At 38.4% G+C, this 26,471-nt stretch overlaps 1 protein-coding gene across 1 annotated transcript in view; it reads left to right on the plus strand.

Annotated features, from left to right (window-relative positions):
* The window catches only part of ADGRB3 (adhesion G protein-coupled receptor B3), a 705,567-nt gene that overhangs the window by 459,208 nt on the left and 219,888 nt on the right, over positions 1-26,471 (plus strand). The gene's annotated exons all lie outside the window — the stretch shown is intronic.

Consider the following 26,471-nt stretch of genomic DNA (forward strand, 5'->3'; position numbering starts at 1 on the left):
TAAAAAGGAGGTTAGAAATTGACACTCTTTTCCCATTCCCAATGCTAAAAATTGAAGCCCAGAATTGGTATTAAAACATTCACTGTAAGACCACTAAGACACATTTATATCTATTACAGTAGTCACCCTTGCTCCGTAGGGATACATTTCAAGACCCTCAGTGGGTGCCTGAAGTCATGGTGAGTACTGAGATATACTGTGCTTTCCACTGTACATAAAGCCCCTATGACAAAGTTTAATTTATAAGTGGGGCACAGTAAGATTAACAACAATCATAACTAATACTAAAAGAGAACAATTATAGTCATGTGCCGCTCAATGATTATATGTTCTGGGAAATGTGTCTTTACGTGATTTCATGGTTCAAACCTTGGTTGATCTCGGTTGATAACTGAAACCATCATGAAAGTTTTGAAAACTATGGTTAAGGGGGGACTAACTACTGTGTTACTTTTGTTTAGACTTCGCACAGGCTCTACCTTCATGTATTTTAGACAATCAGTAAATTTTAATTGCCTCAGCACTAGAGGGAAAAGAATATCACAATGTTTATGGGATTATTTCCTGCTTGACATCCTCTTAATTACTATATATATGATTGTACATGGGTTGAGTGACATGAATTTGAAACAAATCAAACTTTATATTTCTTGCCTTTGTACTTGAGTATTTGTTGTTAAAGATGGTATCCCTAAGTTTTAATTTCCAAACTAGATTTTTCACCATCTGTTGTATGAAAAAAAAGAAGTGCATAGCACTTAATTGATGAGGAAAGTGAGACAGAAAAACTAAATGATATGTCCCAAGTTATTCAAAACTATGTTTTTCTCTGTCATGAAAGTTTCTGAGCTGTGTTCTGTCTCTTTATTTATATTTCTGATCTCTGACTCCTGTTAAAATTGATCCTGTATGGGTTAGTCTGACCCATAAACTGCACAAAATTGTTCTTTGATGCTTGCTGTTTGAAGCTTTGATATCAGATGAGATCTAAACCTGCTAAAAAAAAATGTTGCCTTGTGCTTTGTGTTCTGCAGACAGTAATTACCAACGTTATAATCATATCCAAGTCTCCATAGACAATTTTGTTTTAAAAATACTAAGATAAAAAACTATATATTTTTAATCACATAGCATTTTCCTTTGGAAATTAAATACTGGTAATCCTAATGTAAACTTCCATAATTTTTACTTTCTTCTTTATCCTAAAAAATATAGACTGCTGTTGTAAATTCATATCACTTATGTGTGGTTCCCTGGTTTTTTATTCTTAAAACATGAGTACAGTCTGCCATATTAGAAAAATTTCCCCAGGATGTTGCAACATAAGCAGCCAGTCTGTGTGACCCTTTGTAGAGGTGAGAGTGTGATGGTCTGGTTATTTCTAGTTTGAAACAACCAACTTAGTAGCTAACCCAGTCTCTATTCAATCACTGAATAACTTGGGACATATCATTTAGCTTTTATGTCTCACTTTCCTTATCTTATAATGAGGCTACATATTAACTATTCAAAGTGTATTAAGTTCAGTGTACACACACACACACACACACACACACACACACACACACAGGAAAAAAACAGCTGACTCATGGTTGGTATTCAAAAAATGTAACCTTCCTCTTTGCACTACAGAAATCAAGTTTTATTCCAGAGTGTATCAACCTCTTATTTATGTGTGATTTCTTCTTCCCAAAATTCTTGATCCAGAAACCACCTTGGTACCAGTTTTTCCCAACATCTAAATGTTAATATTTTGATCCATGAGTGCTCCAGTGCCTGGGAATATGCATGAGGCAAAGCCCACAGAGCAAAGCTGCAGTCAGGATAATAGAGTTCCTTCTCACATGGCATTTAGACAAGGAGGCCTCTGACTCTCTTCATACCTAAACAGATACTAGAGCTCTCTCCCTATAGAAAAGGAAACCCGATGCTAAGAAAGAGTCAGCATAATGTGTTCACATATGCACAGAGTCTCCATTTTTAAAAATTCACTTACTCTATTTCTACTGAGAAGTTACACTCAATCTATGAAAGGTGCAAGCTGACTGTGAACTGTCTATGCCTATTATCAGTGTTTAGGACTAGTCTACTTATACTCACTGTCACCTGTCTGTTCATAAGAAAATGTATCTAAGACCTATCCCTTTATTTGAAAGTCAGATGTATTCTGTACCTTTGCCACATCAATTTTACTTAAACTTAATTCCCCAAAGCAAAAGAGACAAAACAGACAGCTTAGAATCATATATTAAAATTAAATGAAGAGAGCTATTGGAGGATCCCATTGTCCATGATTTAAAGACAATTATTCATTCTGCAGAAATAATACAGATAATTTAAAATGTTCCTTCGTTGCCTTTAATATGTAACTCTAGTCATAGAATTTCTTCTGAAGTCTTTTTTTACTTGATGACTTACATAGTAGACAAAATACACCCTAAGTCCAAAGGAAAAAGCTTCAGGAGTCATTGATTCAGGCTTGGAGCCAAGCAATCTATTTTTAGTACTTTCTCAACAAGCTACACAATAAAAATGTAAATGGTGGTGCTGCTTTCTCCTCATACCTTTTTTATTTTTTAATGTGAAAGTTTGATGCTGTTAAAATTGTTTATTTCAGACTATCTTTAAGGAACTTAGTTACTCCAGTTTAGGGGCCCTTCTATCCCAATTTCACATTAATTATAATTTCATATTTCTTGTACCTTTATAATACCTGACTCATAAAAAACAACTAAGGATTGCCCAGCCTTCGTAGCTCAGTGATTGAGCATTGACCTATGAACCAGGAGGTCATGGTTTCAGGCTCAATCTCTAGTGTAGGACATGCAGGAGGCAGCCAATAATCCCATTATTTCTTGGAATATCCTCTCTAATAAAATGGTAATATGCAAATTAACCATCACTCCGCTACATAAGCCACGCCCACCAGCCAAGCCATGCCCATCAGCCAATCAGGGCGAGTATGCAAATTAACCCCAATCCACGATGGCTACAGCCACAGAGAGCAAGGTTTCCCAGGTAACAGAGTAAGCCAAGCTTTCCATAGCCCTTGCAGGCCTAAGCCTCCACTCCAGCTACAAAGTTTCAATTGTAGAAGGTGCATTAACTGCCACAGAAATGGCTGCCATCCCAGAGGGAGCAGCAGGAGGCTTGGCTCCGCTCCAGGCTACAAAGTTTCAATTATAGAAGATAAATAAATCCCAGATACCAGGGCCTCCGCTTGGGTTGCCAGGGGGCGTGGCCAGCCTGCAAACCACCACAGGCCCCTCGCTCAAGCCACCCCATGCCCCAAGAGAACCCACCCTGATCCGGGACACCCTTCAGGGCAAACCAGCTGGCTCCCACCCGTGCACCAGGCCTCTATCCTATCTAATAAAAGAGTAATATACAGATTGATCATCACTGCAACACACAATATAGCTGCCCCCCTGTGGTCAAAGATCCTGCCCCCATGTGGACACAAGATGGCCACTACAAGATGGCCAGCAGGAGAGGGCAGTTGGGAGGCACCCAGCCTGCAAGAGAGGGCAGTTGAGAGGGACCAGGCTTGCAAGGGAGGGCAGTTGGAGGTGATCAACCCTGCAGGAGAGGGCAGTTAGGGGTGACCAGGCTGGCAGAGGAGGGAAGTTGGGGGCAAACAGGCTGGGAGGGGAGCAGTTAAGCATCAACCAGGCTGGCAGCGGAGTGGTTAGGGGGTGATCAGGCTGGCAGGCAGAAGCGGTTAGGGGCAATCAGGAAGGCAGGCAGGCAAGCAGTTGGGAGCCAGCAGTCCTGGATTGTGAGAGGGAAGTCCCATATTGGAGAGGGTACACGCTGGGCTGAGGGACAACCCCCCACCGTGCACGAATTTCGTGCACCAGGCTTCTAGTATGTATGTATGTATGTATGTATGTATATATATATATATATATATATATATATATCTTATCTAATAATAGACAAATATGCAAATTGACCATACCTCCGACACACCCATAAGCCACGCCCACAAGCCACACCCACCATCCAATCAGAGCGAGTATGCAAATTAACCCAAACCAAGATGGCTACAGCCACAGAGAGCAAGGTTTCCTAGGTAACAGAGGAAGCCAAGCTTTCTGCCTGCCCTGGCCAGGCCTAAGCCTCCACTCAAGCTACAAAGTTTCAATTATAGAAGGTAAACAAATTCAAACAAATGGCGGCAGATTGGAGCTTGAGAGAGCAGGCCAGGGATGCCGCCGGCAACAGGGGAAGCAAAGCTTTCCGCACACCCTGGCGGGGCTTACCCACTTAAAGCTACAAAGTTTCAATTGTAGAAGGAAAATAAATTCCAGATACCAGGGCCTCTGCTTGGGTTGCCAGGGGGCGTGGTCGGCCTGCAAACCACCACAGGCCCCTCGCTCAGGCCACCCCACACCCCAAGGGAACCCCCACCTGATCCAGGACGCCCTTCAGGGAAAACCAGCTGGCCCCCACCCCTGTACCAGGCCTCTATCCTATCTAATAAAAGAGTAATCTGCAGATTGATCATCACTGCAACACACAATATCGCTGCCCCCCTGTGGTCAAAGATCCTGCCCCCATGTGGACACAAGATGGCCACCACAAGATGGCCAGCAGGAGAGAGCAGTTGGGAGGCACCCGGCCTGCAAAGGAGGGCAGTTGGGAGGCACCCGGCCTGCAAGGGAGGGCAGTTGAGAGGTGATCAACCCTTCAGGAGAGGGCAGTTAGGGGTGACCAGGCTGGCAGACGAGGGAAGTTGGGGGCAAACAGGCTGTCATCAGAGTGGTTAGGGGGTGATCAGGCTGGCAGGCAGAAGCGGTTAGGGGCAATCAGGAAGGCAGGCAGGCAAGCAGTTGGGAGCCAGCAGTCCTGGATTGTGAGAGGGATGTCCGACTGCCCGTTTAGGCCCAATCCCAATAGGATCGGGCCTAAACGGGCAGTCGGACATCCCTTGAGGGGGTCCCATATTGGAGAGGGTACAGGCTGGGCTGAGGGACAACCCCCCTCCGTGCACGAATTTCGTGCACTGGGCCTCTAGTATATATATATATACCAAAAAACCTAAAGATCAATTTGAGAAAGCTTCCTACTCCAGGTTACTGAATTTGCAATCAGCTCTTGTGGACTTAAATATATTCCTATGAAACCCTATCTAAGTCCTCCCCCCAATTTTATTGAGGTATCATTGACATATAACATTGTGTAAGTTTAAGGTTTACAGCTTGTTGATTTAATATACTTATATATTGCGATACAGTTGCCACAGTAGCGTGAGCTAATGCTTCCTTCATGTCACATGATTACCATTTCATTTTGTGACTCACATAGTAAACAAAAACACCTAAGATATAGTCTTTTAGCAACTTTCAAGTATATAGTACGATATTGTTATCTATAATTACAGTACTGTGCATAGATCCCTCGAACTTATTCATCTTCTGAATGGAAGTTTTCACTCTTTAACCAACATCACCCCATTTCTTCTATCTATTAGCCCCTGGTAAACACCATTCTATGAGTTGTGATATTATATAGTATTTTCCTTTTTCTGTGTGACTTATTTCACTTAACATTATGTACTCGAGGACCCACATTATGCACTCAAGGACCCTATCGTTACACATGGCAGGATTTTATTCTTTCTCATGGCTGAATAGAATTCCATATATTCTAATATATCCCAAATCTTTTTTTATCCATTCTTCTGCTGATGGGAAATTTAGGTTGTTTTCCATACCTAAGTTGTCAATAATGGCTATTGTGAATAATGCTGCAATAAACATGGGAAACCAGTTCTTTTCAGGTTATGGATCCTTTTCCCATGCGGTACTTGTTTCAGTTAACCTCTTCGTAGGGTAGATTATTTACCTTTTTGGAATACCACTAGATTATAAATTTCCTTTGAACATGGACCCATGTTTAAACCTTCTATGTACTCAGAGACTAACCAAGTGCTTTGAGCATAGATAGTACTTATAAAATGCTGAATGTATGTCAGGCAATATTCTGTACTCTTTACATATATTATTTAATATTCACAACTTAATAAAATAGTCAGTATCTTCCCTTTACAGTTGAGTTAATCTGAAATGCAGAAGGTGCTTTGGCTAAACCCACAGGACTAGTATGTGAGGTAGCAAAACTTTGAGCCCAGGCAACTGATAAGTTCTACGTTACACAGTTGACCCTTGAACAACATGGGTTTGAACTGCACAGGTCCACTTATATGTGGGTTTTTCCAATAAATACTGTATGTATATTTCTATTCCTTATTATTTTTAATATTTTCTCTTCTTTAGATTACTGTATTGTAAGAACAAAGTATATAATATGCAAAATGTGTTAATCAACTGTTTATATTATCAGTCAGGCTTTTGATAAACAGTAGGCTATTAATAGTTAACTTTTGGGCGTGTAGAAAGATATACATAGATTTTCCACCACTTGGTAGGGGGGAGGGAATCAGTGTTCCTATTCCTTGCATTGCTCAAAAGTCAACTGTAGTGTCTACTAATGGAAGATACGAATTCAGTGTGTATGTGTGTGTGTAATTAAATAAGTTCTGTGGAACCTAATTAAACTTTAAAAAATTACAAGCCCAGCTGATGTGGCTCAGTGGGTGACTGTCAACCTATGAGCCAGGAGGTTACAGTTCGATTCCCATCAGGGTACATGCCTGGGTTGTGGGCTCAATCCCCAGTAAGGGTTTCAGGGGGCAGCTGATCAATGATTCTCTCTCATCATTGATGTTTCTGTCTCTCTCTCCCTCTCCCTCTCTGAAATCATTAAAAATATAATTTTAAAAAATGTATAGATGATGCAGATGGAGACAGAAAAGTGAAAGAGGAAGACTAGAATAAGGAACTTGGAGAGCAACACCAAAGAAAATATAGGCAATAAGAAATGTTGGTAAAGAAAATTAGCCAAAATGAAGGAGTTCATAGTGAAAATAGCAAGAGAAGAGTTAAAAGAGCCTGTTTTGAAAAAAAAGTAGGAACATTGGAAGAAGAGGTTATTAAGTTGAAAATGTCTGAGAAAATATTATTGTTGTGCTGGGAAGAGTATCACAAATTGAAAATGTAAAGGAAGAAGTCTGATTCTTAAATAACCATGTACTTGTTGCTAGATCATGCTTTCAAAGTTATATTCACTTTAACCTCTTAGCCTCCCAGTCTTTGTCCCATATGAAATCAGTATCAGACACCAGTTCAGGTCAGATTCTAGGAAAATCATTTCACTGAACTATAGCTGTTGATGGCCTTTAACCATTCACTGAGTCTTTGCATTGTACAAAATCAAAGAAAAAAAAGGTATATTCTGAGAATTGTTTTTTGGTGCAGAAATACAATATTAATCCTTGCCTCGAATACCTTTCTCAAACTCTGTCTCACTACCAGTTTTCCTTTCCCAGTAAATAATTTACTCTAAACATTTGTAACCAGTTTTGGCAGAGAATGGATGGTCAGAAAGATGGTTGAAAGCCCTGGTTATCATTCTTGTCATGCATTGTCTGGGCTGCCTTATTATATGTGTGCCCAATTCACAACTCATTTTCACATGTTTGTCCCTGTATATGCCCCACATCACTCATTGCCACTAATATCCTTCCAACGAGGGAGGGTGCTCTTCTGAATTGAATAAAGTTGTTTGGGAATGTTTTCTTCCCCAGGCTTCTATTTTTCCCCTTGTCTCTTTCTTTCAGGTTATGTGAAGATCTGACTCCCCTTCCCCCACCCCCCATCTCTGGTCTCAGAGGTTATATTCTGTTTCATTTTTTAATGGTTACCATTATTTTTTAAATAGTCAACTTGATTTAACTAAGTCGAATGTGGATCAGCATCTCAGCTATTTTCCTGAACAATACAAAGATTTAGACTTCTTTTACTCCTCTCATCCTGCCCTCCTGACTTATTCATCACTAGAGGCCTGGTGCATGAAATTCGTGCATGGGGGGGGGGAGGTGTCCCTCAGCCTAGCCTGCACCCTCTCCAATCTGGGACCCCTCGAGGGATGTCCGACTGCCCGTTTAGGCCTGATTCCGGTAGGATCAGGCCTAAACGGGCAGTCGGACATCCCTCTCACAATCCAGGACTGCTGGCTCCCAACTGCTCGCCTGCCTGCCTTCCTGATTGCCCCTAATCCAGTGATGGCGAACCTCTGACACGCGTGTCAGCACTAAATATTTAGATTTTGGTTTATTAAATACAATTATATATAACAATTATACATTTATGTTATTTAAACTATAAATATAGCGAAATAATGTTTTTTCCTCAAAGTGACACACTACCCGAGTTATGCTCAGTTTTTTGACGAAGTTTGACATACCAAGCTCAAAAGGTTGCCCATCACTGCCCTAATCGCTTCTGCCTGCCAGCCTGATCACCCCTAACTGCCGTCCCCTGCAGGCCTGGTCACTTCTAACTGCCCTCCACTGCAGGCCTGGTCCCCCCGCAACTGCTCTCCCCTGCAGACCTGGGTCCCCCCCAACTGCCCTTCCCTGCAGGCCCAGTCGCCCCCAACTTCCCTCCTCTGTCAGCCTGGTCACCCCTAACTGCCCTCCCCTGCAGGTTTGATTGCCCCCAACTGCCCTCCCTTGCAGGCCTGGTCCCTCCCAACTGCCTCCCCTGCTGGCCTGATTGCCCACAACTGCCCTCCCTTGCAGGGCTGGTCCCTCCCAACTGCCCTACCCTGCTGGCCATCTTGTGTCCACATGGGGACAGCCATCTTTGACCACATGGGGGCAGTCATCTTGTGTGTTGGAGTGATGGTCAATTTGCATAATACTCTTTTATTAGATAGGATTGAGGCCTGGTACATGGGTGGGGGCCAGCTGGTTTGCCCTGAAGGGTATCCTAGATCAAGGTGGGGGTTCCCTTGGGGTGTGGGGCGGCCTGGGCGAGGGGCTTGTGGTGGTTTTCAGGCCGGCCATGCCCCCCGGTGACCCAAGTGGAGGCCCTGGTATCTGGGATTTATTTCTCTTATGTAATTGAAACTTTGTAGCCTTGAGCAGAGTCCAGGGCAGGTGGGAAGCTTGGCTTCCTCCATCACTGGGGGCAAACCCAAGCCTCCTGCTCTCTCCAGCTCCATGGCTGCTGCCATTTTTGTAGGGATTTATTTATCTTCTATAATTGAAACTTTGCAGCCTTTAGCGGAGGCCAGGGCAGGCGGGAAGCTTGGCTTCCTCCATTGCTAGGGAAACCCAAACCTCCTGCTTGCTCTGTGGCTGCAGCCATCTTGGTTGGGTTAATTTGCATACCCGCTTCTGATTGGCTTGTGGACGTGGCTTGTGGGTGTAGCAGAATAATGGTTAATTTGCATATTGCTCTTTTATTAGATAGGATTGTTTTCCAGACTGTTATACCTACCTAGTGTTATACTTCCCAGATTTCATCATTATGTTTTAAAAGTCTGTGCTTGTGAAATACCACCTGCATATGATTATCAAATTATTCACCTATCACTTCTTTCTGCAGTTCACTCTTTCCTAGTGTAGCAATATTATTCTGCTTAAAATACATTCTTTAGTACATTCTTTAGTACATTTAGTTCTTTGACCTAGCAAATTCTACTAGAGAACTCGCTCAGTCTGTTTCTGACCATGTTTTTACTCTTTGTTCAATATTAAATGATATAGGACATAATCTTTTTTTTTGCTAATTTTCCCCAATTTTAATTATATTTTTTTTGTAAAAAAAATAAAATCTACAGATGAGAAGTAAGAACTCTTACTTCTGAAAAGAAGCCATGAATTTCAAGTGTTGGAAGATAGCCATTAATTCTGTCAAGATTAAAACCTAATATAAAGTAGCTGAAAATTAGAAAAAAAGAGTGTTTAACTCAATAGCCTTTCAGTATAAGATATTTAATTAGAAATCATGAAATGATCATGGAGGTCAAACAGTAGAGCACTGAAAGCTAATACTGGAAATTATCTTTAACTAAAACAGAGTAGAGACAGGATACTGACAATTCTAATTTTTCTAGCACCAAGCAATATTAATAAAAGTAGTTTTAAGTTTGAGGACAAGTCCATAATGTGTAATCACAAGTACAGTTTCCATGTATGTCTTCACAGGTGAAGCACAAGGACTTAAATGGGAATATTTGAAAATGTTCATTTATACCTATACTGTCTCCCAGCAAACCATCCACTTCAGGTTCCCTTCCTTCTCTGTCACCATTTGTGCCACCTACTCTTCTCTACCAACTGAAATCTTACCCTTCATTGAGGGTTCAGATCAAGTCTCATTTTCCTCTTAAAGCTTTCCCTCATCACCATAATGTCCTGTAGTTTTTAGAGCACTGACATTGTTGTCACGTAACTTTCTGTCTTATTTTGCCAATTGAACCACGAGAACGTATTTGAGAGTGGGGACTGTGCCTTTTGCTTGCCTATAGCTACCATAGCACTTCGTGTGCTGTATTGCGCATATGATTATTACTGCATTTTTAATACAGTAGTGAAATATAGCCTATTTGGAAAGAGGAGGACAGGAGGATACCAGTAAATCAAAACGACAGTTTCTGCCCTCATGAACCAAGTAAGAGGACATAATAAAGGTCCATAATAACCAGGAAGAGACTAGGGGACATTCACAAAGGTGGGTAAAAGTAGGTTTATACATACAAATAAATAATACAATAATTAATAACACAAAAATAAATTGTTTCATGTACTCACAATTATAAATCTACTTTTGTGTGTGTGTGTGTGTGTATATGTATGTATATATATATAAATATACACACACATACATATATACACACACACACACACACACACACACACACATATATATATACACATATATATATATGTGTGTGTGTATATATATATATATATATATATATATATATATATATAAAATAATTGGAGGACAATTTTAAGATCATGCCTGAGCATGAGGATGATAAGGAAGTACAGCTAGGTTTCAAAAGAATTTGAAGAGTAACATCTTCATAGAATACATTTAGTCAGAGAAGGTAGACTTCGTAGGTTTTAATGTGTATGTTTTTTTGTAAATATAAACTTCACCTTTGGCATACAAGGAATCCCTATTGATAGTGTTATTTTTTGTTTTCTGAAAAGATCATCTCTTTTCACAGTATTTTCTGAAGAATACAAATTTCAAAACATTGAGAGTTTCATCTAAGAGGAACCCTAAGATACTAAGGGCCAAATCCAAATAAGTATGAGAGCTGGGTAACCTAAGTAGTAACCTTTTTTCTTTACTATTGACTTCTGCTTTCTTTGAGAAGTAACCTAACAGATGCAAGTACTATTTATTTATTTATTTGTTTATTTATTTATTTATTTATTTTACTTCTTTATTTTTAAAGTATTACATAAGTCTATTTTTCCCTCATTGACCTTTTCCCGGCCGCTCCAAACCCCTAGCACATGCCCTAACACGCCTACTGTCTGTGCCCATTGGTTATGCTCATATGTATGCATACAGGTCCTTTGGTTGATCTCTTACCCCTTCACCCCCCACCTTCCTTCATAGGTTGGACAGTCTGTCTGATGCTTCTATGACTCTGATTCTATTTTTGTTTATCAGTTTGTTGTTCATTATATTCCACAAATGAGTGAAATCATGTGATATTTATCTTTCTCTGACTGGCTTATTTCGCTTAGTATAATGCTTTCCAGTTCCATCCATGCTATTGCAAATGGTAAGAGTTCCTTCTTCTTTACATCAGTGTAGTATTCCATTATGTAGGTATACTACAGTTTTCTAATCCACTCATCTACTGATGGGCACTTAGGCTGTTTCTAAATCTTAGCTATTGTAAATTGTGCTGCTATGAACATAAGGGGTGCATATATCCTTTCTGATTGGTGTTTCTGTTTTTATTAACAATTACATTTAATATTCTATATTAGTTTCAGGTGTACAGCATAGTGGTTAGACAATCATATACTTTACAAAGTGTTCCTCCTGATATTTCAAGTATCCACCTGACCCCAAACATACGTATTACAATATTATTGACTATATTCCCTATGCAGTAATTTACATCCCTGTGACTATTCTGTCACTACCCATTTGTTCTTCTTTATTCACTTCACCTTTTTCACCCAGCACCCTAATCCTCCTCCTCTCTGGCAACTGTCAGTCTGTTCTTTGTATCTACAACTACATTTTTATTTGGTAAGGATGTTGATGCATTATATCAGGCCTCTTTAAAGTGTTTTCAGATATTCACCTGGTGACATTGATTTCAATAGGATTCAGAAAAATGTCCTCTATAAGCTAATTAAATGTCAACAAAAAAGTACTTATCTTTTCATTTAAAAAAATGTTCTCTTGATTCAACTGAATAAATGCACTATTGTATTAAGCACAATGATGCTAAACATGAATTAATTTCTACATATAAACTTTGTACGTACAGACAAAATGGCATTCATACTTTGGGTGTCATTATTTTAAAAAATTCTTGTCTTGGCTCAAAAACAAATCAGCAAGTTAAAGCATATTGATCACTAGGAATTTGCAGTCTCTTGTGTCTAAATGATACCAACGGACCAATTTTGACTCTGACTTGGAAAATTCAGCAACCCATATTTTTTACTTAAGATTATAAAAAATCTACCTGAGGATAAAAAAGGTCCATAATAACCAGGAAAAGAGACTAGAGGCACAATTAAGAGAAGAAGAAAAAATGCCAAGTGTTGAATTTGGAAAAGTCATAACAGGTTTGTCTGAGGCAATAAACAAAACATAAAACAGAAAATGTTCCCTCTATGAGAGATTCTCTGTGTAATTGAAATGAAATACAAGGAAATGTACCAAGACATAACTTTGATTTAGTCTTCAGTGAGGAAGGAGGAAAATCACAGTGGCCAAAATTAAATAATTTGTGATCTCTTTCTTAGCATATTCTTTAGTGAAAAGAAATAGTTTCAGAAATATGCTCTTAGCACTAATATACATATGTATGTAAGTACATATACATATTTAAATTTATATGTATATATACATGTGTATATATAAATCTATATTATCTATAATATAAAAGTGTAATATGCTGATTAGACCAGACAATCTTCCGGATGACCTTCTGGACCAGTGGTCGGCAAACTCATTAGTCAACAGAGCCAAATATCAACACTACAACGATTGAAATTTCTTTTGAGAGCCAAATTTTTTAAACTTAAACTTCTATTGCCCAGGCTGTGGAATTTTGTGGAAGAGCCACACTCAAGGGGCCAAAGAGCCTCATGTGGCTCGCGAGCCACAGTTTGCCGACCACGGTTCTGGACTAAACCACGGCACCATGGGGGCTGAGGCAGAGGCAGAGGCAGCTGCCATGGCTGTGGGGACCAAGCCCCATGTATGAATTTTGTGCATCGGGCCTCTAGTATAGTTATAAAAAAGGTGTAAACTACTGGGCCTATAAAAATATTAGAACATAAGACTTGTCATCCGGAATAAAACATTGATTTTTCCACTCCCATATTTTATAAGTAACACTGATATCATAAAAATTTTTCCGGGAAAAAAGTTATAATTTATGATGATAACTTCAAATAATTTAAGAATATATGCCTCACATCTATTTTTCTCTGAGTATATCACTTGCAAATAAGTCCTCTTCTATATGTTTGTCAACCAGTCTAACTGCTACCAATGCTCTCTGCTATAGAAATATACATCCTACTATGTTAAAAAGTAATTATTTTATTTATATTAAATTTCTGTCCACATGTATAGGACTGTACATTTGGAATTCCACAGATAAATACACTATATTCTAAAAATCCCTTTCATGGTTATATTCCTTTTGGTTATTCACTACCTATTATATTTTTGTTGTTGTTGTTTCGCATTTTCAAAATTAAGAGTTATTCTTTTGTTCAATCTTTAACCGTTTTCTTTGATTATTTTGGTGTGTGTATTTTTTTCAATCCTCACCCAAGTTTTAAACAGAGAGGAAGGTAGAGAGAGAAACATAGATGTGAGAGAGAAACATCAATGGGTTGCCTCCTGTATGCACCCCTGGGGATCAAACCCACAATCTAGGTATGTGCCCTGACTGGGATTCAAACATGCAAACTTCTGGTGTATGTATAGGATGACACTCCATCCAACGCTCCATCCAGCCAGGGCAATCATTTTAGTTCTTTGAACCATCTTCAAACCTTTAGTAACCAAATCATATTTAGAACTTTAAATAATAGCCTATTTTGTTGATATGTGTATCTAGAGGAGAATATTTCCACTTTGAATATTGCCTAGCTCTTTGTGGCACTTTAAACACATTATTTACTACATATATATATATATAAAAGGCTAAGTGACCATTTGGCCGACCATCCATCCATCTGACTGACCATCTGACTGTCTGACCAACTGACCAGCTGGTACATATGATGCACACTGGCAATTTAAAAATAAACATTGACTCGCACATGCACAATACATATAAAGCTCTCACTGGCTCCAATCACATGCATGTTTTAACTTTATAATACTATATTATATATACTATTTTGACATGTAATTTTTTACAGTAATGTAATTACCACACGAATCTTTCTTCTAATTAATTTCCTTTCATTGTGCACGAATCCATGCACCAGACCACTAGTAAATACATATCTTCTTTAGGGCCAATGATTTCATTGATTAAAAAAAATTTTCAATTCCTCAGTTAATTTTTTCTTTTTAAAAATAATATATTTTTCTAATAAGTAATCTTTATTTCCCCACCTCACTAATGTAGTAGTCTTCCTTCCTTTCTTTCTTTCTTAGTCTTTTTGAGCCTCAAATGTGAAATTAAAAATGGATGATCCACATGGTTCCTTATAACTCCTGCATTCTGTCCGTGTCAGGAGTGGAATCTTAATGCAAGAATGTATAAACGTCTAAAGTGCTTTCCCCTGTGCACTTTAGACGTTTATACATTCTTGCATAAACAAGCTCTATACAGGCTTGTTTTCCATTTGAACAACCATATTACTCTTTTCCCAGTAGTTTATATTCATTGATTTTTATCCTTTGCTAAAGACCTCACTAATTCATAAAATGATAAAATACACTCCCTGTGGTTTGTGGGTTAATCTAGATGAGTGAACTTACGTTATGGTAAATTAAAAACAGACACGCACACAAACCAATCTCAGTGGCTTAAAATAGCAGTTTCTCAAATTGTAATATTCACTTTATTAGTTAACAATATGCTGGTGGCTGTAAGAAATAGTTCCTAAATGTACAATGGCTCACACACAATAGATATCTTTCTCTTCCTCGTGTTAACAGAATAAATAGGTGAAGCAGTAGTCAGGGAGCTTTCCTTCAAGCGATCATTCACCAAGCCAGGTGATGCACATGGGTTCATCTTCATCACGTCTTTGAGGTCAGGTCCATTTCAGGCACCGGGAAGTAGAGAAGTACGTGGTTTTAATGACCAGGCCTAGAAACAGCGCCTAACACTTCCTCTGTGTTCATTTGGCTACAACTGTATCACATGACCATGCCTAACTACAGGGGGCGGGCCGGGGGGGGGGGGGTGAGATCTGGAATATGTAGATGGTGTACCGTGTTCCCAGGAAGAAGAAAGCTTTTTTGGGGATACCTGGCAGTCTCTGTCACATCTACTTTACTCAACAATATTGTTCCAGAATCAGGAAAGGTGTGGAAGTAAGGTATAGCTCCAGGCAGTTTATGGTTAACTATTACTTCAAGGTCTTCAGTGTGCCTGAAGTATATATATATTCAGCTGCCAAGGTGTCAGGGGCCCAAGCATAGCTATGTAATGGTTTTGACGTCAGATCACAGTATTATCATCACAGGTTACTGATAAACTTACTCAGTGGCAGCCAGTGTTCAAGAGTTCACAATATAAATGGGCCAAAGTGACAGTAAAATTTAAAACAAACTTTAATGACCCCCAACCTCCACATAGCCATTTGATTTTTTTCATCAGTTCTTAGAGAAGGAGGCTGGCTCAGTGTCAGGGTCTTTGGTGGTTGAAATGAGTTAGCAGATACAATGAATTTTTTATTGTAGATTGCCATTTTTTTCCTTCCTTGAATTTCAGATTAATGAGATTTACAGCATTAAGTTTATGAAATGCTAAGTTAATTAATTATAATGAGGAATAAGAATATCCTATTGTAAAACTGACATTTAGACTAAAAGGAAGAGCTATATGATGAAATTCAAATCAGAATTCAAGTGACTAAAGAAAGCAAAGGTTATAAGAGAAAATGTGAGAAAGAGTTCTTTGCGCCCATCAGAAGACTCTAGAGGAAAATATTATTTTACTTTAAAATTAACTGGTGCATAGCTCTATTCAGAATAAGCAGATCTGGATCTGTGAGTTTACTCTAAGCCCAAGGATTTCTATGTGAACCTAAGAAAAATGGCTCAACATGAGATAACCGCTACTCATGTCTATGAGTAGTTATGAAAGCAGGTGCTTTACTAAGTCCTGTCACTCAACCAAAAGGGACCCTGGTATTTTAGGGGCTGTTCAACCCTCTTTTCATGCCTCTTCACCTCACCCACTCACCACACCAGTTACCAGGTTACACCTGACAGTCCAGGATTTCCCAAGGTAGCGCTTTCTGAGTCTTACCCTTCTAGCCTGGGCCCATACTGCTCACTTGTATCCAGGCATTAATTTTCCCTGCTGTCAACACTTCTGACCTGTTAGCGGTCCCACCACAAGGACTTGCTTCTGCAGGCAGTCAAGTGCCAATGAACAACCTGTGTGACTCACTGTATTAAGATGGGTTCCTCAGTGCCCTATTGGTGTAAAAAGTAACTGCTGACACAGGAATTTCAGGCATTCTGCACTCAGAGATTTTATTGTGGGTGTCACTTCATTATCCCTCACATTATGACATAGATCTATTAGACAAGGTTGCATTTTATGTGAAGAACTGTTTTATTTATACATCACTAATGTAATGAAATTATTTACATATATAAGCCATATGTAGAAATGTGTACAGAAAAAAATAACAATAGCTACCATTTTTTACTATTATCTAAGTATGTTATCTAAATTAATCCTCCAAAAAATTGTTTCTGGGTTTTTATCCTTGTCTTGCAAGTGATATAGTTGTAAAGCTATGGAAATTGCACAAGCTGACCCAACTAATAAGTGGGAGACAAGCTTAGAACACCAGTCTGTTCATGGCCAACACCCAGTGTGTTAATAACAACTACTTTATCTTGACTTCAAATACATGTTTTCACTTTGACTCTCAATAGGAAGTGAACAAACTGGAAATACTGTGTTTTAAAGGAAATTTAGAGATCATGTTAGCTAAAGCGGGTATATACTGAGGCCCATAGAAATGAACTCTCTCTATTTCAAGGTCACCTAATAGGTTAGCAGCATAGCACAGAATAGAGCTGGGCTCACTATTCTTGCCTCTGTGACATGTTGCCTCCTACACTGTAGCCCAAATGACTTACTGAATATGCCATTTTAGAAGCTGATTTCTTTCAAAGCATGTTCTTTCAGCATCTTAGCATCTAATGCCTGATATATTATAAAATTAGAGTAAAGGGGACAATTCATGAGAATTGTAGCCGGCTTTCAAGAAGAACACAAGAAAAACCAAGTGTGATATTATTTGATCACATCCTAGATTAGACCATGTAAATTCTCCCACGCAGAGTAGTCCCACTGAGAATGAAATTCTCAGCAGGGGCCCCCCGCAGACATGAGACATTCTCACCCAGAAACAAAATTGCTGCTCATCTGCCTTTGTTGTCATGAGCCAGGGAGGTAACCAGCTTTACCCAATTTGACTAATCAGTGGGTTTCCTGTGAGTATTATGAGGATGTTTCTGACCCCTATCAGTTTGGCATGTGCTCTGAGAAATCATTTTTTCATCCATGGTGATTAACTTGTGTGGTTCTGTCCTTCTTCTGAACAAGGGCATGCATTTTCAAGACAGCTGGTCAGGGTTTGGGATGCAGTCCACAGATGTGATGCAGCCAAGGTACAAGCCCAGCTAGGGAAGAACTCCTGCTCTCAACTTAATTACCTTCAAGCCTTAAAAACTGAGCTAAATGGCCCTAGAGCACTTTCCCATGAAGGGCTGCCCATCTATGCACATGAAGTCATATACAACTACAGACACTTTACTTATGCAGATCACAGAGGACTCCTGAATGTCCCCTAAACCAGCTTTTGAGACCATTCTAAGTTACCCCTAAAGAGAAAATGTAGGGACAGATCAATTTAACCACTTGAAATCTTTCTCATGGAACATGCTCTGATTAAAGACATTCAATAAATGAAATTCTTGCCAAAAGCAAGATCAAAGCATAACGTTAGAGAATTCCATTTCCCCACCACTTTGTCAATGTGATTGTTCAGCCCAGGGTCACTGATTCAGAACTCATCAATACCAATCTCCGGTCTCCTTGAAGCCAAGACACACTCCTTCCTGAACCTGCCTGTGAAACTTTGAGATGGCATATGTGATCTTGTTAGGATTTAGCTTCAAGTTCCAGCCCTGCTTCTTACCTTGTACACAAGGACAAATCCCAGCCGTTTTTGTGTTCATTTCCTTGTCTTAAAATGGAGAACTTCAGCTTTGTCTTAACTCAGGTATCCCAATTTATCAATTTCTAAAGTTGTATAACCTGTGTTTTTCTTTACCATTCTATCAGATAACAAAGTTCCTCCCAGACTATTCACCCAAAGTAAAAACCTCTGTCTTTTCTCTTACCTTCAAAGCTCTACACGAACTCTCCCCTCTTTGATTGGCGCTCCTGCTTGGCTTCTTCTGTTCTCCATGTCACTCTGCCCAACTTTCTTTTCTACCTACAAACCAAACACCTTACAGAACAGCATCTGTACTGACTGGGATGCTTTCTCTCTAGAATCCTGTAGGACTTGAGTTCTCATTTCTGTTAGATGTTTACTCAAGTATCATCTTGAGAGAGAGGCATTTCTTCCCACCCTTCTAAAATAATCAGCCCCCATCCCCACAATTTATGTACCCTCCTTATCATTTACTGTTCAAATACTATTTTACTTATTATGCTTATTACTTGCTTCTACCCCCTCTCCCCCTCCCCCCCCACCATAAAGCTCCCTTTAGGGGTGGTATTTGTGTCTGTTTTGTTCACTGCTACATCAAAAACAGTACTTGGCATAGAGTAGGTGCACTTTAAATGTTTGGATAAATGAATCAGTAAAATGAATCTCTTTCTTAAAATCCTAAGTAGGGATTCCTTTCCATGTACTTATGATACCATGAATGGTTTGGCTAGTTAGTTATATTATTTGAAAGAGCCCAACCATTGCTCACTAATGCATTTTACTTTTGTTTTTTAAAGCCGGTCTTTTGCGGTTGAGAAAAGAATAATCTTATTTCTTTTCAAGTTCTAAATCTGATTTTTATGTGTTGAAAATGCATGCATTATTTCATACTTATTCTCTCAAAATGGATTTATCTCATGGTGGCATCGATTCTTGTAGCTTTCACAGCATCCAGAGAGAAATCTTGAAAAGATAGTGTTTAAATTCACGTCCCAAATGTGACTCTTAAGTGCAAGTTGAGTGTGAATTTATTAGAAATCATTAGTGGGATAAATGTTCTCCTATTAATGTAAATCTGTACCTTTAATCTAAAATGAGGAGCATGAATTGCTTTCCAAAATATCTAATCTGTGATTCTGTAATTGGATGAGCAGGTGGTTAATTACAGGTGCTGTTGGTGACTTGCCCCTCATCACAAGAACACAAATAGCTAATTCTGTGTGTCCCAAGTCACACATAGGGGCAGTTGTGTTGGCTACAGAGTTTTTAAATCCACAAGTATGTTACGTGCCTGAGTCCATAAGCAGAACTGGATATGTGTTTTTATTTTATAAATATTGAAGTTGACCTTTCACAACTAATAAACATTTAAGAAAGTTTTAGAGATATATTTATATTGATTTTATATAGTAGTTTACAACAGTATTTGGTTTTATGTCCAAAATGTTGGTGAAGCAGGTAGAGAAACTACTTACGTTTTTTTATATTGCACTATAATAGCACATGAAAAGTCTAAATAAATTGTAAAAAGGGTCATTTACAGCTCCCTGGCTGCACTGAGGCACTCAATTTCTGATCCCACTTATTTTGTAATAAATATTTAAGTTGTAGCACTAAGGAGGTGATTATAAAGCATGTTCAGGTATTGAGTTCGAGTCATAACCAATAATGTGTAGCCATAGAAGTGAATTCTGCATGAAGTGTCCTCCCAGATAGTCAAAGGACTATCTCTGAAGTAGAAAACACAAGATACCCACATGAAGTTTGATGTTTAATACTATATTCTGTTTAAAGGCAGAAATGTTTACAAAACAGAGAGAAAGAGAATGTACTCACATGGCATGGAGACAGAGGTTGACCCATGGCAGGAGGCAGAGAAGACATTATGAACTTGTCATGAAAGGTTCCCCCTTCTGTTTGTGAACACATAGCTTTGAGGCCCAGGGAGTTTTATTGTAGTCTGTTTTCAAACTTAATAATCCTAAAGACCTACAGACATACAAACAGATGGAATAAAATGGGAAAAAGTAAGTAGGAGAGAGGGGGGGAATATGCCTGAGAAGCATTGTAGAAGAGACGAGGTATAATACCATAGCCTTGTCCTAAAGAGGAGTTAGTTAACTTTAATGCCATGCCTATATTTAAAAATGGAGGAAATTTCAAATGAAATCCATCGGGTAAAGATCATTTGACATCTCCTGGACTTCTGCCCACCCCCCAAAAAAGTTCAGTATTAGAGTTTGATAAGAATAACTTAAATTACCTTAGAGACATAATAGTATAAGTGGCACTTGGCATAATTTTAATAAAACAGGGTGAGGTATAATGATGTAATAATGAACCTGACTCCTAGAGCCACTCATCAAAACTGGTCTCTGGTGACTTTATAGTCACCTTTTATCCATGCACTTCCTTTGCCCACTGTTCTTTGCTTATTCATTGTCTCCATAATAGATCAATGTCAGGGACGGGTCCTACTTTTTATGTGATGATGAGAGACCTGCATTTTTAATCAGTAACTTCAGTAAGAGACATGACTTGATCCCTGTCTTTGGCTCTTGAATCTGTTTTCCATTTTTCCTACCAAAATATTTTCTCTTTTGATGGTTCCTCACCACCTCATTAGATAAAGTGCAAACTTCTCAGCGTGATATATGAAGCCTTCCAAGATCCAGCCCCATTTCCAATCATTCTGTTTTCCCCTGCACCTCTGACTTGTAATTTCAAGCAGTCAGCCATTTGTAGTAACTTCAACATACCTTACTGATTCACACCTTTCTTCATGCTGTTCCATCTGCCTACAGCTCTCTCCTTACACTTTGTCTCTGCCTGGCAAATTAAGATCACGACTTCAGTTCTTCTGTTTTCCCAAGGCACCCTTGACCCACCTCTAAATTATCACATAGCACAAGGCAATGAGCCTCTATATTAGTGGCAGCCCTTATTCTAGAGTACAGTTGGTAGATGTTGAAGATTTGCCTCTTCAATTGGATTTCCAAGCACAGTGCCCAGCTCACATTAGCTGCTCATTGTCTGTTGAGCTGAACTGAACACTATATGTGAGTCTGCCACAATATAGTTCATCTATCCATTCATTCTTTCAAACAACAGCTATTAGATTTCATTTTGTTTATCAAGGCTCTTACTACTTGCTGAGATAGCATATATTCTTATGAGTAAAAAAAATGAGCTTAAAAGTTTTAAAATTGCAATAGCTTAGACAGTTTAAATGTAATAAACTGAACAGAAAATGTTGAAAATGCATTTTGCCTGCATTTGGGTATTTAAGTAGCACTGAAACTCTCAATAATCTTTACAAGTATTTTAAACTCTAAGACCTGATTTATTAAGTTGGATTTGAGAGCTCTTTCTCATATAGCTAATAACCTAATGTGACAAATTGCCTCATGTGAAAGGATATGTCCAATATATCTAAGAAAAAGAGACAAAGAAATAAATTGAATGTTCCTCGCTTTGGCAGTATTGCTCTTCCGAGCCAAATCTCCCAAAATATTAACTCCATTAACGTTAAAACACAGTTCAACACCTACATTTTGGTAGAGGCCACCAAGCAGGTTTTGTGTGCTTATTTCCATCTGCCAAAATAGAATTAACAATTTACAATGTTTTGTTTGCTTCCAAGAAAACCAAAGAAAGGATATTCCAAGAAAATACAAAATTTGATATTATGCCATCATGTACCACAGTGAATACCTTTTGTTCATTATCAAGGTGCATTATAAATTTTAGATGACTGCAAAATGTAAGCCAGTTGTATTTGTTAAAGGATTATTAGAATTGGGAATAAATTGAATCATCACTGGGGAGGGAATAAAGAGCAGCCAGCTCCCACAGTCAGTCCCAGTCAGTCAGTCTACTGCTGGGCTGTTTCTAAAGCAGGCGCCAAGTACAAATAACCTGGACCATTTGAACATTTTCATAGGCCGACCTCTTTCTAAAAAAAAATACATAAATGTTAACTGCTTCTAAGAAGAGCAAGTCATAGTTAAGTAAAATGGAGAAAGATTTGTTTCTTTGTTCAAAAGCTGCAAATGAAACCACATAACAGCAAGATACTTTGGTACTGATATTTGCACAAAACCCCAAGGCAAATTAGTACTTTAAATCAATAGGGCAATCTGATGGTGTCTATGTATGTCCTTATGTTTCTTACATACTTTTAATGACAGTCAAAAAATAAACACAAAGTATAATTAGAAGACTTATTCACTTGGTTTTATATATGCTCATCCATCTATTTTAGAGATATGTAATTGAGAACCAATTGTCAATTAAGCCCAAAATATTTTAATTGTCTTTCACAGAAATGGGAAGCTCCTTTTCAACAAGGTGTCATTACTCTTGGTGTTAGTTAAAAAAATGGGCATAGTCTCTGCCCTCAAATTAATGAACAAGATGACTTCAGAAATTCTTTTAAATGCTGTGAAGTAAGCAAAGCCAGACACTGTGACAAAGAATAACTGGTTTAGCAGAGAGGCTGAGAGGGCCTTCGCTTTGACAGAAGTCAGGCCAAGCCCCTGTGAGGAGGTGATATTTTAGTCCAGATCTGAATGATGAGGAGCTGTGTGAGCATCTGGGGCTAGTGTGTTCCTGCAAGAACACAGCAAGACACTGGCCTGAGGCAGGAAATAGCTCGACGTGGTGAAGAAAAGAAGGAAGCTCCAAGAGACTGGGGCATATTAGGTGAGAAAACAGAGGTAATCTCATATCAGATCATGTGGGGTCTTTAGGACATTGTAAGGAACTTGAGTATCTTTACAAAATAATGAAAAGTCATATGGGGCCCTGCAACTAAAGGAATGATATAATTAGTTTAACTTTTTCAAAGTTCCCTGAGGTTGCTGTGTGGACAGTGGGATGTAAAGAGACAGAAATGGAAATAGGAAGATCCGTGTTGCTAAGAAAATAAGAGGCTGACTTTCAACTTTGTCAGAGCTACTCCAGTTAATTGGCAATTCTGCCATTGAATGTTTAAGATGAAAATGACCTTTGAGAGCCAGGATCCAGCTGTGTTATAGCGATATCTATTCATATTTCCAAGATAAAGAGCCTTCCTTCCAGGAAGCCCGAGTTTGCAGGTCAGAGCAGACGCCAGATTTCCTCAAGCCACTGAGAAAGGAGCACAGCAAAGGGGTAAAGACACCCACTCTGGATCCAAATGTCCTGTTTTGCACATCCTGCCCATCACTTAACAAGCTGTGTTACTCTGGGCAAGTTATTTAACTTCATTGGGCCTCTTCTCACCTAGTGGAGACAATAATAATTATTAGCCTGTTTTATAGGATTGGTGTGAGATTTTCATGAGTTAGTATTTATTAAGTGCTAAGAAAAGTACCCAATAAGCACTGTAAAATGGTTATGAGACATACAAAAGAAGCACAAAGGTGTCAAATATTGCCAGCACCAGATACCGAGGATCCGAGAACCACAGATGTGTGGGGAGCTTTTGTTCTCCAGTGCAGTGCTTAGAAGGGCATGTGCAGTAGGGGGAATGATGGATATCATACATTGCTTAAAGAAATTACTCAAGGATGATACTCCTGAGAACATCCACTGTTGGATTCCTACTCAATAGAAGTTTTCTTTTCCCCCTTTTTTTATAGTGTTCATGTCTCACAACAAAAGCTCAAATATCACACATTATTTTTCTGGTCTGGGCTTGGTCATCTGATTATGGCAAAGGACCATAGGGTAGCATGGGTAATATGTATATGATATGGCCTTTGGGTAGAAGTAGGGGAAGGAGGGCTTCTGACAACAAATTACCTCTCTGATAAAGTAAATTCTACTGAGAACATTCCCTTTTCTCTTCCATGATTCTGAGTATTTCTAAATGAATTAATGATTAGAATGGTAACAACATTTGACCATAAGGAAGAGTCCATGTATATTATTCTGCTGGATTCTCCAAACATGGAACTACCTATATCTCGAGTTCTTCATTTATTTATTAATAAATTCCTTTTTTTTAGGCCTCTTTGGACTGGTGTTTTGTTACTTAGAGTAGAATTATCCAGTCTATAATCTCTGCCAAATCATTCTTTTTTTTTTTTCTAACAAATAGTACTTTGATCCCTTTAATGTCAATCTTAGTATAGAAGTAAAATATATATGAACCCTAATAGCATTTATAATGATTGTGTTATTCACCATTTACTTTTATGATTTTGTCCTACGTGATTCAAAGTCATAGATTTTTTTTTATTATTTCTTTGTCCCCTCACCCCTCCACAACATAATGAAGTTCCCTGGATACCAAATGAACTTGATTAATGTTCATTGAATTGTATTGAATAGCTTTGGGTAATTGAATATTTCTTGCCCCACTTCTTATAGTTGTAATTCTATATAACCTAAGATAATTAGTTCTAATTCTATATAACCTAAGATGATTAAACTTAGAATAAAAATCACATTTTACATTAGGTATTAATTTTCTCACCCTCAGGTAAAGTTCAGTCAAAGAAAGCAACACGAAACAAAGCTTGATCAGTTTCAGAATCAATGTGAATAGAGCAGTATTGCTCTAATTAAAAGATATTTTGGCTAAGAATTATGCTTTACTCAAATATAAACTCATAAAAGTAGGAAAAGAAAAATAACATTGTGAATGTATATTTTAATAAACTTTCTTTCTTGATACTACTCATTGGAGAACATTATGGGGGAAGACATGTCCCTATCTGATAAGTCTTTCAGCATTGCTAACGTATTATGACAGTTTTTTCTAAAAATTGCTAGAAGACATTTTCTTCATATGCTTCCACTCAGGTTTTTCTCAAAGAGGTACTTCAAAGAGAACATTAGAGCACTTTCCAGAGTGAGCTGGTCTTCTCCCAACTCCAAAGTAAAGAATACAGTAATACAGACTATAATAGCATTTGATTATCACCATTTCTCAATCTTTTTGAAGATCTGAATTAAGGCAGAATAGAACTCCTAATTCCAGTTTTCTTACAGCATTAGCCATCTTTCCTTATATCTCTCAGGTTCCAAAACCCCTCCTCTCTGCTACACCTTGTGAAATTCTCAGGTTCCATCAGGTGTGGAGCACTGAGAAAGTAGGGCGTTAGTCTAATGTCTGAAGTTTCAGCATGTCCTTTGCAGTTCTACATAGAATCTGACATGTAGACACTCATTACTAGATCTCAATTCCTTCTAATGCATCTCTTTTCATTGTTCCTGAAATTCTCTCCATATACTGCCCTAAATTTCTTACCCACTTTTAAGTTTTATGTCCTAATAAAAATCTTTTATGGTTAAGTAGAATTCAGGGGTTTCAAACTAAAATGAGCATTCCTTATATTCTATATCCCTTATATTCTATGAACATTTTAACCATAGGTCATATTATGGATAGACTATGATCTTTTTAATTTTTGTTTTATTTTCTTACCTCAAGCCTCAGTAGAATTGATTATAGCTAATAAGTGGCTCAAAACCATAGATTAAAAACTTATTTTATGCCAGGCACTGGGAATGGAAAGGTGACTATAAATGGGTCTTGGCTCAGTGGGCTCTTGCTCTAGTTGGGGAGAGAAGTGAGCAGGCAAACTAACAAGTCTAGGTCTAACTGGTTCCCAAGCATATAGTAGATATTTACTAAATGTTTAAGAATGAAAGGAAGGAGCATGGAAGGAGTATATTTGAGTATACACATTTGTTCACCAAGTCCCAAGGATTTTATCTATATTCAATGTCTTAATAATCTCATTCATTCTCGTGGTTTTGAGTATTGTGTATTAATTGATGACTCTAGACTTACATCTCTAGCACCAACTGTGCCTCTGAATGTATATCTGATTTTCATGTGGACATCTCCACTTGGATAGCCAATATGCTTCACACACTCAACATTCCAAACCCCAATTCTCAAACCTTTTCCCCACACCTACAATTTACATATTCTTTCCTATCTCAGTGAAAGACAACTCCATCCTTT

Source organism: Eptesicus fuscus, chromosome 10 (genome assembly GCF_027574615.1).
Source record: "Eptesicus fuscus isolate TK198812 chromosome 10, DD_ASM_mEF_20220401, whole genome shotgun sequence".
Taxonomy (NCBI): Eukaryota; Metazoa; Chordata; class Mammalia; order Chiroptera; family Vespertilionidae; genus Eptesicus; species Eptesicus fuscus.